The following is a 15,967-nucleotide window of genomic DNA, read 5'->3' on the forward strand; positions in this document are numbered from 1 at the left end:
CCCCCCCCCAACTGCCCCCCAGGACCCTACCCCCTACCTGTACCCTGACTGCCCAAAACTTTCTCCACTCCCCTCCAAAAGCCCCCCCCGTTTCTTGACTGCCCCCTCCAGAACCTCCCTGCCCCTTCTCCTGCCCCCCCTTACCCTGCTGCTCAGAACAGGGTGTTGGGCTCTGTGCCAGCCGGACACATGGCTGAGCTCCCCTGCACAACACAAAACCCGGTCCCTGGCCCTGCACAGGGCTGCCGGAGCGGGCTGCAGGAGGAGGAGCTGCCGGCCGGCTCAGAATGCAGGGGGGGGGGTGGGAGGAGGAAGCTGCTCCGGAGTCCAGCCCGGCACTTTCCTGCAGCCCTCCCAGCCGCTCGCTCTGCCGGGGAAGGGGGAAATCCCGGACATTGTGAGTGCTTTACAAATTCCCCCCGACGCTATTTTTAGCACACAAAAGGAGGACATGTCCGGGTAAATCTGGACGAATGGTAACCCTAGCTGATCGCCCATAGAGGGGGGGGCTTTTATTGTAGGCACAAAGAATGTAGATCACACTTAGTGGATGGGGGCCTGTATCCTAGAAAGTGTTGACTCTGGAAAAGACAGGATCTCTGTGGTCCCTCAGTTGCTAGCAGAGCTAACGCTACCCGTGGGATGCATAGGGAGGTTGAGATCAAAGAGGAGATGAAACAGAACAAGCAGCTCACTCAGAATGAGGGCCAAGCCTGGGGCAGGCACCGGAGGGCCAGGAGTTCCATCGCCTCCTGGTGGAGACTCTCTGCACTGCAGGCAGCGAGTGCAGTCCCCTGGTGCATTAGTGTCGGAAAACCAGTGAGGAAACCCTGCAGAGTTTCAGTGCTGCTCCTTGGGCCCCTTCCTCATGGCAGCAGCACTCTCAGGAGTCTCTCAGCACACTGGGGTCAGATCTCTCCCTCTGCCCTGGAGGGGATTCCCCAGGCGGGGTTGCTGATTTACCATCCCTTGGGAAGGGGAAAGCCCAGAGGCTTGGAGAGGGGCAGCAGCAATGACAATGTCAATTTCCCCTGTAGTTCTCAAGTACTTTACCAGGCTGGTACCATTCTTATAGGAGTCATATGCGTAGCCATATATGAGAACTGCGATCACATCATCATCATCATCACCAGCGATGGACTTCCAACAACCCATTCTTATACGTACACATTTGCATTCCATGTTTGTAGATGCAGAAATTCAGGCTCAGAGGGGCCAAGGTCCCATGGCAAGTCAGAATCAGAATCTGAATTAGAAGCCAAGTCTCTAGGTCCTTGCCTCTCTCCCCCCTGATGCCAGCACCTCCCACACAGCATTGGGAATGAAGGCAGGGGCTTTTCATCCAGTGGAGAAAGGTTTCGTTATGACTCCTCTGGGTTGTTTGGACTCAAGTCATTTTACTGGGTTTCAGCAATGGCTTTGACCCAAGGAGGCAGAGTCATGTATACCATGCATCTTCATTCCCCACATCCTGCTGTGTTGTAAACCAGCTGGGCACCGCTGCAGTATAAACTTGCTTGTTCATCTACACCCAAATGATGAGGAACTACAGAAAGTGGTGATTAACACGCCTACAAAGAGTGGATCGGCTTGACTGGATTAGAGAAGACATACGCCATCCCCCAATTGCGTGGCTCAGACTGGACTCTCTGATAAACTTGGAAAAAGGAGAGGCACTTTACAAAAATAAAAAGATTTCTGCAGTGAGGAACACTCACTCCACTCCTCTGCGTCTCCAACAGAGCCAGCCTGGGCTCCCCAGGCACTCAGACACTGCACCAGCAGAATGGGCATAGTGTAAGGACCTGGAGAAATGAGACTAGAATCCAACAGATGCAGGCTGCCCCTCCAGCCCCCCAGCAGTGCTATAGACCAGGACATGGCAGGCACCGTGCTGGAGGCAAATGTCCTGACTCTGCGTGTTCTGTCCCTAGAGATGGTTACTGAGTCACAGACACATTTCTATCCGTAGCAGGGCCTGAGGCTAGGTCTACACTACCAGCCTGAATCGGCGGGTAGAAATCGACCTCTCGGAGATCGATTTATCGCGTCCCGTTGGGATGCGACAATCGATCCCCGAATCGGCGCTCTTACTCCACCAGCGGAGGTGGGAGTAAGCGCCGTCGACAGAAAGCCGCAGAAGTTGATTTTGCCGCCGTCCTCACAGCGGGGTAAGTCGGCTGCGATACGTCGAATTCAGCTACGCTATTCACGTAGCTGAATTTGCGTATCTTAAATCGACTCCCCCCTGTAGTGTAGATGTACCCTTAGTTGCTGGTTTTGCCTGTGACAGTGCAAGGAGGAGATGTCTCCTTTGAACTGTGCACGACACCTCGTTGCCTGGCCTGGGATGTTACAGCTGCTTGAGGACCCATCTGTGTGGAACATACCAGCCATCTGCCTAGCGTCTTCACATCGGAGGAGTCGCTGTGCATCGTCTGCTGCACCGAATAAACGGAACGACCTTGTCTTGGGAGCTGGCACTTGGGACTCTAATATGGCGGTGTGCTGTGTTCAGAAGGGCACCTCTCTGCCCAGCCACGCTCCTTTAGGGATCCATCGGCACCAGCGCAGGCCAGGAACAGATTTGCTGATTCTCCACCACATCTGAGCTGCGTTTGGCCGTACTGCGAGAAGCAGATGCAGGGAGCAGGGTGCTGGTCGCTGAGTCAGAGCCACGCCACTCCAGCACAAGTTAGGGCAGCCCTAACACACACCAGTGGAGCTCCATTCCAGATCCCCCCTCCTCTCCCTGTCCCACCTGTGCCACACCCCAGCAACACCCCTGGCATGCTCTCCCCTTCGCCCTATGCTGGGGTGGAGAGGGGCAGGCAGAGGAGGGAGCAGGGCTGCTTCCAGCAGCTGTGTTCCAGGAGAGTTCTGCATGGGGGGATTCTCCACTAGCCTTCTGCACTTGTTTTAAGGCCACTTTGTGCTCATAGTAAACTGAAATCTGTCCCTAAGGACGCAGGTCACTAGGTCCTGGAAACCTCTAGCGATGTTGCAAACTCCAAAATGTGTAAGCTCCGCTGCATCTCTGTGATGCACCCAGAAGCCCCAAGATGAGAATTAAGCCCTTAAGGTTGTTCAACAAGGAGGGGGAAAGATATCTGAATGCTACAAGTGAGGCTCTCCGTGACAGGAGTCAGACGCTGAGATGCTATGGTGAGGCGATAGATAGATGGATGGATGCACTGCAAAACGTTTGCCCTTCTACATTTAGGAAGGGTTGAGAGACCCTAGTTTAATTTCAGGTGGTCCAAGGACTAGCCTCCATTCCCCCCTGCAAGCTCCCCACTGTCTGACCAGAGAGAAAAGGAACTTCTGTCGTTTCCTTTGCTGGCATTTCCAAACCCAAAGGAACCAAGTGGAAATAACGCAATTCCTTTCATGGGACCTCCCCTATCTCAGTCATAAGTCAACAGAATGTGTGACTGACAGCATATGAGCATTGTCCACTGATATACTGGGAGGAAAACTGCATTCCTCTGAGCCTGGCTTCTTTTTGACTACAGAATGATGCTTAGACAGGGTGGGCAAACTACAGCCTGCGTACAGGGTGCTGGGTTGGGGGGGCCACACCATGCGGCTGCCAAAAGCTGCAGCATGGCCCCGTTTCAGCTCCTACGGGAGCTGCAGGGGCAGTGCCTGCGGATGGGGCAGTGTCAAGAGCCGCCTGGCTGCGCCTCCACATAGGAGCCGGAGAAGGGACATGCCGCTGCTTCCGGGAACCACTTGAGGTAAGCGCCGCTCAGAGCCTGCACCCCCTGAGCCTCTCCCCATGCCCCAACCCCCTACCCCAGCCCTGATCCCCTCCTGCACCCCAAACCCCTCATCTCCAGCCTCACCCCAGAGCCTGCACCCCCTCCCACACCCCAACCCCAATTTTCTGAGCATTCATGGCCCGCTATACCATTTTGATTCCCCGATATGGCCCTCGGGCCAAAAAGTTTGCCTACCCCCGTGCTTAGAGCTCACATACGCTCATGCCAGCGCCTCCAAAGCTCCGGTGTTCTCCCCTCTCAGCAATTCCAGCTCTTTGATGCTCTGAGCCTGACAGCTGAAACTTAGCAAGGCAGCAGTGCAAATCCACAGAAAACACTCCCCACCCCCTGGGCCTCTGGGGTGAAGAGATGTTATCTCGTCAGTCTCCCCTGGCATTTAATTACAGGCCTCTGTTTGGCTCGGATTTGCAGAACACTCCAAGGACAGAAGTTTCATGAAGTGAACTCTGGCTGTACTATTTGAAATAGCTATTTAAAAGGTTTGCACCGCTCTCTTTCCTGGCTTGTTATCAGAGATCTAGAGCCAGTCACCAGGCAAGCATCTCGTTAGATCAAAACATATGATGCTGCATCAGTGACCCCAGAAACGGTGTGTGTGGGGAGAGCTGTGTTCTGTGCTCAAGGAAAGACACCACCGGTCCAAAGGGCAAAAGAATCTGCAAACGCCCTTGCCCTGCAAACGCTGGTGAAGGTGAGAATGGTGGAGAAGAAAAGTCAGGCAGAAATGTACGGCTGTCCTGTCCGGAAGCTGCCTCTGGAAGGAGGCTTGCTAGTGAGCTCTGCAGTTTTCTGTAGCCTTTATTTTTTCCTCCACCACATCTCTATTATTGACGTCTTCTGTATATCCCGGGTCTCCAAGTTAGATTCACTCAGCGTTGAAGCCCAGAAAGAGCCTGATACGATCGGACTCGTATGTGTGTTCCCGGTAACACCCTTAGGCCAGTCCTGGCCAGGGATCTCCAGCAGCCCAAATGGTATGTCTACAGTGCAGCTGGCAACGAGCCTCCCAGACAGACAGACTCGTGCTTGTGGGGCGCCCAGATGTTGTGACTCCAGCGGAGACTCACACCAGCTGCCCAAGCCCGGGGGCAGGTCGGTCTGAACTTGGCTGGCTAGCCCAAGCCTACGCTGGAGCCACAATGCTAACCTGAGCCCTGCGAGCAGGGCCGTCCCTAGCCATTTTGGTGCCCTACACAGCTCTCCCTCCACGTGGGGGGGCTCTGTGGGGCCCAAGGCCTCCGCTGGGGGGCTGACCCCAGGCCTCCGCGGGGAGAGGGCTGGGGGGAAGGGGCGAAACCGCCTCCCAGGTCAGCCCGCTCCGCTCTGCTCTCCTGGCTCCCAGCTTGTGGGACAGGGGGGAACCGCCCCCCAGCACTCGCCAGCGGCGCGCCTTGGAGCCAGGGGAGTGGAGCAGGCTGGGGCCGGGTCGCTCCACTTACCATGCGGTGAGTGCAAGCCCGTCCCCTGCAGCAGTCCTCAGGGGAGTGGGGACGGGGCTTGGGCGGAGCAGGGGTGGGAAGAGGCGGGGCTGGGGCGGAGCAGGGGCGAGGCCATGGGGAAGAGGCGGAGCAGGGGCTGGAGCAGTACGCGGTTACGCAGGGCACCAGGAAATGTGGTGCCCCAAATTCCCTGGTGCCCTACGCTGCTGCGTACTTTGCGTCTGGGTAAGGACGTCCCTGCCTGCGAGCACAAGTCTGTCTAGCTTGCCCCAACTGTGGCACTGACATCCCCACACTGTCTACGTCAATCCTGTTAACAGGAAAGCGATGCTCCGTGCACTTCACACCTCTGACAATGGCAGAAGTCAGTGCAACCGTTGATGTTGGACCCAGTCTCCGTTTCGCTGGCTTGCACTTGGCCTGATCATTTAAGGCAGAAAATGCTGGAAGCCAAGGGCTGCAGAGTAGCAGTCGGCAAAGTCTGTGCGGCTCAGCTGCCCACAGTCACGTCCCAACCCCACCTTTCCATTGTGTTAAACAAGCCAAAACCTAGCAGGGAAATGTCTTTGGGGCCCGTAGTGGAGGTCCTGGCTCAGCAGCCGCCTCTCGTGCAGCTCACGGGACTTTCCGCCTTTCCCTTACAGCGAGCACAAAGAAACCACAGAGAAGATTAATGGGACCTTCCAAGCCACACCAGATCCATGGAAATGAGCTTTGAATAGACCCAAACAATGAATCCTTCTGTGGACATTTTGTAAGAAAATTGAAAACATGCTAATAAAAGGGCTATCGTGTTCCATTCTCTAGGAAAATGGGCCAACAGACTGTCTGTTCATGGAAAAGATTCAGGCAACACAGAAAAGCTCACTCCACTTTAGAAGCATGAATGAGAGTTAACAGAACAGAAAACAGAACTTTGTCTTCACTAGGAAATTGGGAATCTTGTCCATTGGTGACAAAAGAGCTGGCACGTGGTTCTTTTGGAATCGGAGTGATGGCTGATATATGGTAACCTAAAAAAAGTAATAAAAATCAGAGCAAAATGAGAAGTTAGCCCAGCGAGTGACTGACCTATCCCCCATACTAACTGATCCACACCAGTGCAACCTACTGATCTGAAGAACAAAGGTTTGTGCGGAGAGCAGGCTGAACCCGCCCGTCTGATATTTCTCGCTTTGCTCAGTTCGCAGCCTCTCCCTTTGAATCTTGATGCAATTCTGGATATTTCAGCTGGGGCATTGGGCAGCATCCCATTGAAGCACTGGCATTCCATGGCTCACTGACTGATGATGCGAACAGGGACTGCTTTAGCCTTAAGGCTGTTCAATACGAAGGGGCTATGAAGGACAGAAGCGCAGCTATTGGCTCCCCTCAGAGAATGATCAAAATCACAGATGGAAAAGCCTTAATCTATCAATGAGCCCACCCCAAGGATGCTAGCCAGTCGAGGTGCCTGCAGTGTATTTTCTAGGGCGTGATCCAGGCTAGTTTTAAATGTCTCAACCAGTGGAGCTTCTATCACGGCTCTTGGGAGACTTTTCTACAACATGACATAGATCTCACTGCCAGGACGCCTTTACGGATATTCAGCTTAAATGGTCCACTTCTTCATTTTATCCCATTGCTCCCAGTTACACCCTTCTGTGCCACCCCCACTAATTCCTCTGTCTCCTTGGGTGCTAGCACATGGGAAGGATGAAGCTGTGCCCTTCCCCCAGCACATGCACACACTTCGGAGTCACATGGCAAACCTAGACTCACATAAAAAACGAGGAGTCTGGTGGCACCTTAAAGACTAACAGATTTATTTGGGCATAAGCTTTCGTGGGTAAAAAACCCACTTCTTCAGATGCATGGAGTGAAAATTACAGATACAGGCATAAATATACTGACACATGAAAATAACAGAACACCACTGGCCATCATGTACAGCCCCCAGCTAAAACCACTGCAGCACATCATCAACAATCTACAACCTATCTTGGAAAATGATCTCTCACTCTAACAGACCTCGGGAGGCAGGCCAGTCCTCACTTACAGACAGCCCCCAAACCAGAAGCAAATACTCACCAGCAACTACACACCACACCACAGAAACACTAACCCAGGAACCAATCCCTGTAACAAACTCCATTGCCAACTCTGTCCCCATATCTACTCTAGCGACAGCATCAGAGGACCCAACCACATCAGCCACACCATCAGGGGCTCATTCACCTGCACATCTAATAATGTGAAATATGCCATCATGTGCCAGCAATGCCCCTCTGCCATGTACATTGGCCAAACCGGACAGTCCCTCCGCAAAAGAATAAATGGACACAAATCGGACATCAGGAATGGTAACATACAAAAGCCAGTAGAAGAACACTTCAATCTCCCTGGACATTCTATAACAGATTTATAAGTAGCCATACAACAAAAAAACTTCAAAAACAGAGAAACTGCAGAACTATAATTCATTTGCAAATTTAACACCATTAATTTGGGCTTGAATAGGGACTGGGAATGGCTGGCTCACTAAAAAAGCAATTTTCCCTCTCTTGGTATTGACACCTCCTCCTCAATTATTGGGAGTGGACCACATCCATCCTGATTGAATTGGCCCTGTTAACACTGGCTCTCCACTTGTAAGGTAACTCCCTTCTCTTCATGTGCCAGTATATTTATGCCTGCATCTGTAATTTTCACTCCATGCAACTTAAGAAGTGGGTTTTTTACTAGGATGACCAGATGTCCCAGTTTTATAGGGACAGTCTTGATTATTGGGTCTTTTTCTTATATAGGCTCCTATTACCCCCCACCCCCGTCCCGATATTCCACATTTGCTGTCTGGTCACCCTATTTTTACCCACAAAAGCTTATGCCCAAATAAATCTGTTAGTCTTTAAGGTGCACCGGACTCCTCATTGTTTTTGTGGATACAGCCTAACACGGCTACCCCCTGATACTAGACTCACTTAGCTCCTTTAATCTTTCCTCATAAGCCAGCTCCCCCTCCTTCCCAACAGCAAGACACTCCTCTGCTTTCACAAATTCCCCAGAGCGTAGTACTGGGCATCTAGCTGTGGAGCAAATGCTGCTCTTCTGTTGCCTTTGTCTGATATGTCCTAGGGCAGCCCTGACTCTTCAAAGGCTGGTTAAGGGATGAAGGGTAGGGCCTCTCACCATCCTCATTGGCACCCCCGTCCCTTCCTTTGCTGCATCTCTCCATGTGTTTGTGAGCACCATGCTCAGGGGGCCCAGATCCTGACTGGGGCCCCAGGTGCTACCAAATAAATCAACAACAAAGCATAAAACAAACAGTTATCCCCAGGGAGCTTTTTATTAGAGAGAAGCTGGGCCCACAGCCCTGGCTCTGAACCCCTGAACTTGGAGAAAGTTTGGCTGAATTCCAAGCTTGATGGCTTGGGTCCAGCTCAGATTGAGGAATAATGGGATTTTCCTGCATCCCAGCACCTCTCCTTTCCCCAATCCCTGGCTCCTCTGATCAGGGCACAACCAGAATTCCTCCCACGGTGTCTGGCTGCAGTGCAGCCCCTTCTGCCCCGGCAGTGTGCCTGAGATGGCCAAAGACACCCAGTGGGTCTCTCTGGGCTAAGAGTGCAGGCGATCGTGAATAATAAAAACATCCTTATCACACAGGGGTTCAGGGATTGAGAAAGAAGCTGCTGTTCCAGGTGGTATTTGTGCTAAGATGTAACTACCATCATGTCCCTGCTAGCTGCACTATCTCACCTCCTGCCTTCTCCTATCAACACAAGGTCCACCGCAGATTAGTGGCAAATGCTGGTGCATTAATGAAGGAGACCTAATTCCATCATCAGGCAAACTGGCGCATGCTTTGACCTTCGGTGCAGTCACAATCCCACCTGCTAACTCTTCTTCCCAGGAGGAATCCTGTATGCAGAAAATGCAGGACAGCCTAATCCTGTGGACAGGAGAAGAATTTAGCAGAGGGATTCAAGAGATCCCCAGTAGTTCCTGATGTGAGAAATCCACATTCTCATTTTAAGGCAAGCTGGTCTCAGATCAAATTGAGAAATGGGATAAAAGGACCAACCATGAATTGCTGGCAGAGGGACTCAAGAGACTAATCCTTAAAGCTTTGTGCTCATAGGCCCTGAACTAACCTGTATAGAGGAAATTGCTGTATCATGGCCTAGAGTGGTGCTTTCACTAATATCCTTTGGCAGTGTTCACGCTTGTCTGGACACATACTGCTTTCTGAGGCTCCATGGTCCAGTCCAGGCACTGCACGAACCAAGCAGTCAGCTGGGAAAGGATGCAGCTGTCTGCCGGGCCAGACTGCCCTTTCTCCACACGCACCCCAGCATGCAGACAGCTCTTTGGGCCGGTACCTTTCTATGTGTTTGCACTAGCTCCTGTGCATTTTAGGTGCCACTGTAACAGGAATCATGGGCGAGATCCTGGACTCCACCCCAGCCCTTTCACACAGCTACTGTGGCACAAAGAAGCGGGGCAGCTGGCTCAAACATTTCCCACGGAGGGGAGCAGGATGGCCCAGCCAGCACTACCCTGCCTCTCCTCCTGGCCTTCATGTAGAAGGTGGGTCGGGGCAGAGGATGCCCAGCTGCGGTGCAATGGTCCTGGCTGGGAAACTGTCCCTTGGGGACCATTGCAGCCATGTGTCATTTAGAGTAGCCCTGAGGCTTAAACCCACCTTGGCTACTCCAGCTCTCCTCACCTGTCCTGACTGGAGCAGCTCAGGATCTGGGCTGGTAAAGAACATGGGAAAGGCTCCCCTTCGGGGTCTTTAGCAATTTTGACAAGGTGCGCAGTAAGAAATGACTGCTAGCTCGAAAGGCAGCTCGTCTCCTTATGGCTGCTCATGGGGAAACTGGTCACGGCTGCTACAGGCTGCTTTCCTGTGCATTCCTGGCACAGGCCCTGCGCACATGGGGCGGCAGAGTCAGCCAGGGGATTGCTGTGTATCTCAGTCTTGATATAGAAATCAGCATGTCTGAAACAAATGTAGTTTAGCCTGGTTCTAAGTCAATGTGGCAACACTGACTACGTAGGGACTATGTGGATTGTGCTCTAAGGCTAGGGCCCGATTTTACATGGTTCTAATCCCACCTGGCCCAGGTTTGCGTGGTTTACGCAGTCCTTTAGCTGAGGCCTCGGGCCCTGAACTGAAGCCTGGTGTAAAAAGTTGATGCTACACTGCACTGGCTGATGGAGTGCTGCCCATGCAGACAGCTTGTACCATCTCTTAACACAACACTCCAAACTTAACGTCCCCTAGAACAGATGTGATTCCACTGTAAAGGCTGTGATAGAAATAGGAACCTCTATCTCCTGTGCTGGGGTGCTGCCAGCTCTCCCTAGGTTAGAGCTAACTTTGGTACAGGTCATGATCTGCATACACTGTCACTGCAGAATAACGGTGCATGATCCCACCCAGACAGACATTAGCTTTTACATCCTGGACTAGTGAGGAAAAGGGCAGATTATGGGGCCCGAGGACAGTGGTGAATGCCCCTTTCCTAAAGTGTCACTAAAGCAGCAATGCACATTTCCCTGAATTAGGAGACATGCAGCAGCACAACAGACATCATCAGAAACGATTGTTTACAATAACTGTGGCTCTTCGAGGTGGGATGCAGACGTGTGTTCCAAGTAGGTAAGCGCGTGCCCTGAGTGCTGGAGCCTTTGCCTAGCAGTACCTGCAGAGGTGCGGCACTTGTGCCTCATGCCTGAAGACACGCCCACCCTCAGCCAATTCCCTCATACTGAATCCTAGATTCATAGAATATCAGGGTTGGAAGAGACCTCAGGAGGTCATCTAGTCCAACCCCCTGCTCAAAGCAGGACCAACCCCAACTAAATCATCCCAGCCAGGGCTTTGTCAAGCCTGACCTTAAAAACCTCTAAGGAAGGAGATTCCACCACCTCCCTAGGTACCCCATTTCCAGTGCTTCACCACCCTCCTAGTGAAATAGGGTTTCCTAATATCCAACCTAGACCTCCGTCACTGCAACTTGAGACCATTGCTCCTTGTTCTGTCAGCTACCACCACTGAGAACAGCCGAGCTCCATCCTCTTTGGAACCCCCTTTCAGGTAGTTGATAGCAGCTATCAAATCTCCCCTCACTGTTCTCTTCTGCAGACTAAATACCCCAGTTTCCTCAGCCTCTCCTCATAAGTCATGTGCCCCAACCCCCTAATCATTTTTGTTGCTCGCAGCTGGACTCTTTCCAATTTGTTCACATCCCTTCTGTAGTGCGGGGCCCAAAACTGGATGCAATACTCCAGATGTGGCCTCACCAGTGCCAAATAGAGGGGAATAATCACGTCCCTCAATCTGCTGGCAATGCTCCTACTAATGCAGCCCAATATTAGCCTTCTTGGCAACAAGGGCACACTGTTGACTCATATCCAGCTTCTTGTCCACTGTAATCCCCAGGTCCTTTTCTGCAGAACTGCTGCCTAGCCCTTCGGTCCCTAGTCTGTAGCAGTGCATGGGATTCTTCCATCCTAAGTGCAGGACTCAGCACTTGTCCTTGTTGAACCTCATCAGATTTCTTTTGGCCCAATCCTCCAATTTGTCTAGGTCACTCTGGACCCTATCCCTACCCTCCAACATATCTACCACTCCTCCCAGTTTAGTGTCATCTGCGAACTTGCTGAGGGTGCAATCCATCCCATCATCCAGATCATTAATGAAGATATTGAACAAAACCAGCCCCAGGACCGACCCTTGGAGCACTCCGCTTGATACTGGCTGCCAACTATACATTGAGCCATTGATCACTACCCGTTGAGCCCAACGATCTAGCCAGCTTTCTATCCACCTTATAGTCCATTCATCCAATCCAGACTTCTTTAACTTGCTGGCAAGAATACTGTGGGAGAGTGTATCAAAAGCTTTGCTAAAGTCAAGATGTATCACGTCCACCGCTTTCCCCATAGCCACAGAGCCAGTTATCTCATCATAGAAGGCAATTGGGAATGTCCAGGGGAAGACTCTAAAACACAGAAGGTGGGTTGTGGAAATTATGTTTGCATCATATCTCAGAGAACCACAGTTACAGTAATTAAACATTTCTTTTTCTTCTTCGAGGAGTTGCAGAAATATATTCCAAGTAGGTGTCTAGTGAGCAGTCCCCAATCCGGAGGTGGGGCGCGGAGTCTACCTGAGCACAGATCTCAGGACTGCTCTTCCAATGTTAGCATCCAGTCTGGAAGAAGCAGTGATTGCATAATGGTCCGTAAATGTATGTATGGATGAGCACTACATACAGGCTGCCCTGCTAATGTCCAATATGGAAATGTCATTGAGGAATGCCACTGATGTTGCCTGCACTCTAGTGCCTGTATCTGCTGAGGCGGCATGGCCGATGCTATCTCACAGGAAGTCTTGATGCAAGATATTATCTGTTTACAGATGGTCTGTGCAGAGCCTGCTGGTCCCTTCATGCAGCCCACATGTGATATGAACAGGTGAAGCGAAGAAAGAAACTGTTCAGTTAGAAGGCTAGACAGCGTCTAACATCTAGTGTACAGAGGTTGAGGATGGGCCTCATTCCGTCCTTGGATTTTGGTATCAGGAAATACTGGGAGTAGAGCCTGTAACCACAGTGTTCTCACGGAACCTCCGCCACTGCTCCCCACACTAGCAGAGAGCTGGCCCCCTCAAAGAGCAGTGTCTCATCAGAGGGGTCCCTGAAGAGCAGTAGGGAGAGGAACTGGATGACGAAGGTAATCGAGACCCAGGCATTGTAAAAGTGGGCCAGCCTTTCCTCACAGGAATGTGAGGGTGACCAGGGAGGAAGAAGAACTGGAACAGTGCTCTGGACCAACAAATCCAAATAGGCACAGAGTGGCCAGGCCCCAAGCTTGAGTGCTTCCTCCTGTGAGACCTATCCCTCTTCCGGGGGTAGTCTCGACTCTCGCTGTCTCAGGGGAAGGGCTGCACAAAGGGGTGCTGCATCCTGAACGGCTGCTGTTGCTGCACTCCACAATGGCATCTCTGCGCATGTGGAGTATACACCTCCAGAGACTCTAAGGTAGCCCTTGAATCCTTAAAGGATTTCATCAGTCTTGTCCGAAAACAAGGCAAGTCCTCAATTGCTTGCTGGACACCCAGCACAATCCCTGAGGTCTGGAGCCAGGAAGCCCTCCTCATAGTCATTACCAAAGCCACAGCCCTGGCCGAAGGCTCAGCCACATCAAGGGCAGATTGCAAAGATGTTTTAGCCACCAAGCAGCCCTCTGTGACAAACGCCCCAAACTCATCCTGAGAAGCCTCAGGTAACTGCTCCTCAAATTTGGCCACAGCTGACCAGTTGAGGAAGTTATATTTAGCCAACAAAGCTGGTTGGTTCACGATCCTCTTGTGTAGTGAAGAGGAGGTGTATAGCTTTCTGTCCAAAAGGTACAGGTGCTTCAAGTCTCTGTCTTTGGGGGAAGACTTTAATGTGCCCTGACAGGCTCTGTCATTGACCGCCATGCCCACCAGGCAGTTTGGGGCCGGATAGGAATAAACCCCCTCATATCCCTGTACCAGCACAAAAGAGCGCTTCTCCAAGCACTTGGCCACCAAAGAGCTCAAGGAGTGCCTCATTTATCAGGAGGGCCACTCTTCCAGGGATAGTGGGCTGGAGAATGTCCACAAGTTTACTGATATTCTCCTGGAGAGACTCTATCTGAATAATCGCGGATAAGGCCACCTGACATAATAGGTCCCGGTGTGCCTTGAAGTCCTCCAGGATGGAAGGGAGGATGAACCAGGCAACACCACATCATTGGGGATGAGGACAAGGCTGTTGGCTGGGCCAGAGGCAGATCCTGCTCCTGGGGCAGCGTCTCTGGATGGGGAAACTCTGGGGGCTCCACAGGAAGGAGAATTGCGGGCATCTGAACTTGCAACTGATCTGCAGCCCCCAATACTACACAAGGAGGCAATTTCACTTTTGAGTTGGACGATAAGCGAGACCTCCGGGAGCGAGGAGCTTCCCACTGAGCCCAAGGGAGCCACTGGCCTGGGTAAAGCATTGGTGGCCAGTAGGCACCAGGCCAAGGGCCTCCATCCTCGCCTTGGGCCGCATGCTAACCCTGGTAGTTGTACTGGTCTACTGATGGCCCCCAGACTCCCCCAGGTGAAGTGGAGCAGGAGGACAAGGAACCTGACTCTGAAGCAGAGGAGTCCCGGGACCTCAGAGACATGAGAGGGGTGACTCCAGAGGGAGCCAACAGGCGATCCGACTCATCCATAGCCTAGACCGAGGTTGGAATTGACGCTCCCGATGTAGTCGGCACCACCAATGTCGAAATGGTCAGTGCTGCAGGCATGGTCCATCCGGTGCAAACTCTGGGACTGGAGCACCCGCATGGGACCGGAGTGCCTCGACGTTGACAGCCTCCATGGAACCATCTGCTGTGTCGATTGTTCAGTGCCGAGGAAGAGCCTGGTACTGAAGAATCAAAGAATCACAGAATCTCAGGGTTGGAAGGGACCTCAGGAGGTCATCTAGTCCCACCCCCTGCTCAAAGCAGGACCAACCCCAACTAAATCATCCTAGCCAGGGCTTTATCAAGCTTGACCTTAAAAGCCTCTAAAGAAGAACCTTGTCCTGTCTCCAGTATTGTATCCATACTGACCCCAGGGAGGGGTGCTTCATGGTGCAGTGCCGAGACTTCCACAGCACGGCCATCGTGGGTGCCAGCCTCACAAAGTCTTGGACCAGTGGTGAGGACGGGACCAAAAGGCAGAGTAGGTCCTCCCCAGCCTGGTATGCTGCCACCACCGACACTGTGAGCACTAGCATCATTCCCACCAGTGCCAAAATCAATAGACGCCCAGAGGCCGGAACTGGAGTCGATGGTACAGAGTGTCTGCCCTCCCTACCCAGGACCGAGGAAGGGTCACAGGCACCCGTGCCATCCCGCATGCTGGAGCCAGGCCCGTGCCGGTCTGCGCTCTTCTTCGAGGAGGCAGAAGAGTCACCTGCGACCTGGAGCGCTCCCAGTCGGTCTTATGTGATCTCTTCTTTGGCGCAACAGAGAAGACTCCTGTGCTGGAACAGGAGGCAGCAGAGCTCTCCAAGCTGGGGGGTGGTCTGTGGCACAGAAAGGCTCAGTTCTGGGTCAGGCCTCATGGGCTGCTCAAGCAGGTGCTGCTTGAGGCGAAGGCTCCGCACCTCCCCCGTCCACTTCTTGAACGATCTGCAGATTGCCCCGCCCTCCTTAGGGTGGGCTTTGCCCAGACAGAGCCAGAGTGGCTTGTCAGGGTCACTGGAGGGAACCGCCACTCCACACGCAGGGCAATGCATGAGCCCAGGGAGGGCACCCCGGGAAGCACAGCCGCTAACACTATCACTTTTAACTCCCTGAAACAAATGCGCAGTTGTGAGACTTCACCACACAGAGCTCTAACTCCAGCCAATGGGTGGTGAGAAGGAACAGGGGTGAGGGGGCGAGGCATGGGAAGGAGCTATCGGCACAAGCATCACCCCTCTATGGGTCCTGCTAGGCACAAGTCTCTGGTTCCGACGCGAGGGGTGCGCACACCTACTTGGAATACACGTCTGCCTCTACTTGAAGAATGACTATGGCCAAGGCCGGCTCTAGGCACCAGCTGAGCAAGCAGGTGCTTGGGGCGGCCAAGGGGAAGGAGTGGCACGTCGGGCTCTTTGGTAGCAATTCGGTGGAGGGTCCCTGTCCCTCTTGGAGGGAAGGCCCTGCCGCCGAATTGCCGCTGAAGAAGAAAGCGGAGCG

At 52.7% G+C, this 15,967-nt stretch overlaps 1 protein-coding gene and 1 long non-coding RNA gene across 2 annotated transcripts in view; one reads left to right on the forward strand and one right to left on the reverse strand.

Moving 5' to 3' along the window:
* The window catches only part of FBN3 (fibrillin 3), a 272,873-nt gene that overhangs the window by 138,810 nt on the left and 118,096 nt on the right, over positions 1–15,967 (reverse strand). The window lies entirely within an intron of this gene.
* LOC117868769 lies at positions 3,701–6,036 on the forward strand. The gene is made up of 2 exons (XR_004643714.1): positions 3,701–3,740; positions 5,869–6,036. It is a non-coding gene; the product is annotated as an uncharacterized LOC117868769 (long non-coding RNA).

Source organism: Trachemys scripta, chromosome 22 (genome assembly GCF_013100865.1).
Source record: "Trachemys scripta elegans isolate TJP31775 chromosome 22, CAS_Tse_1.0, whole genome shotgun sequence".
Classification (NCBI taxonomy): Eukaryota; Metazoa; Chordata; order Testudines; family Emydidae; genus Trachemys; species Trachemys scripta.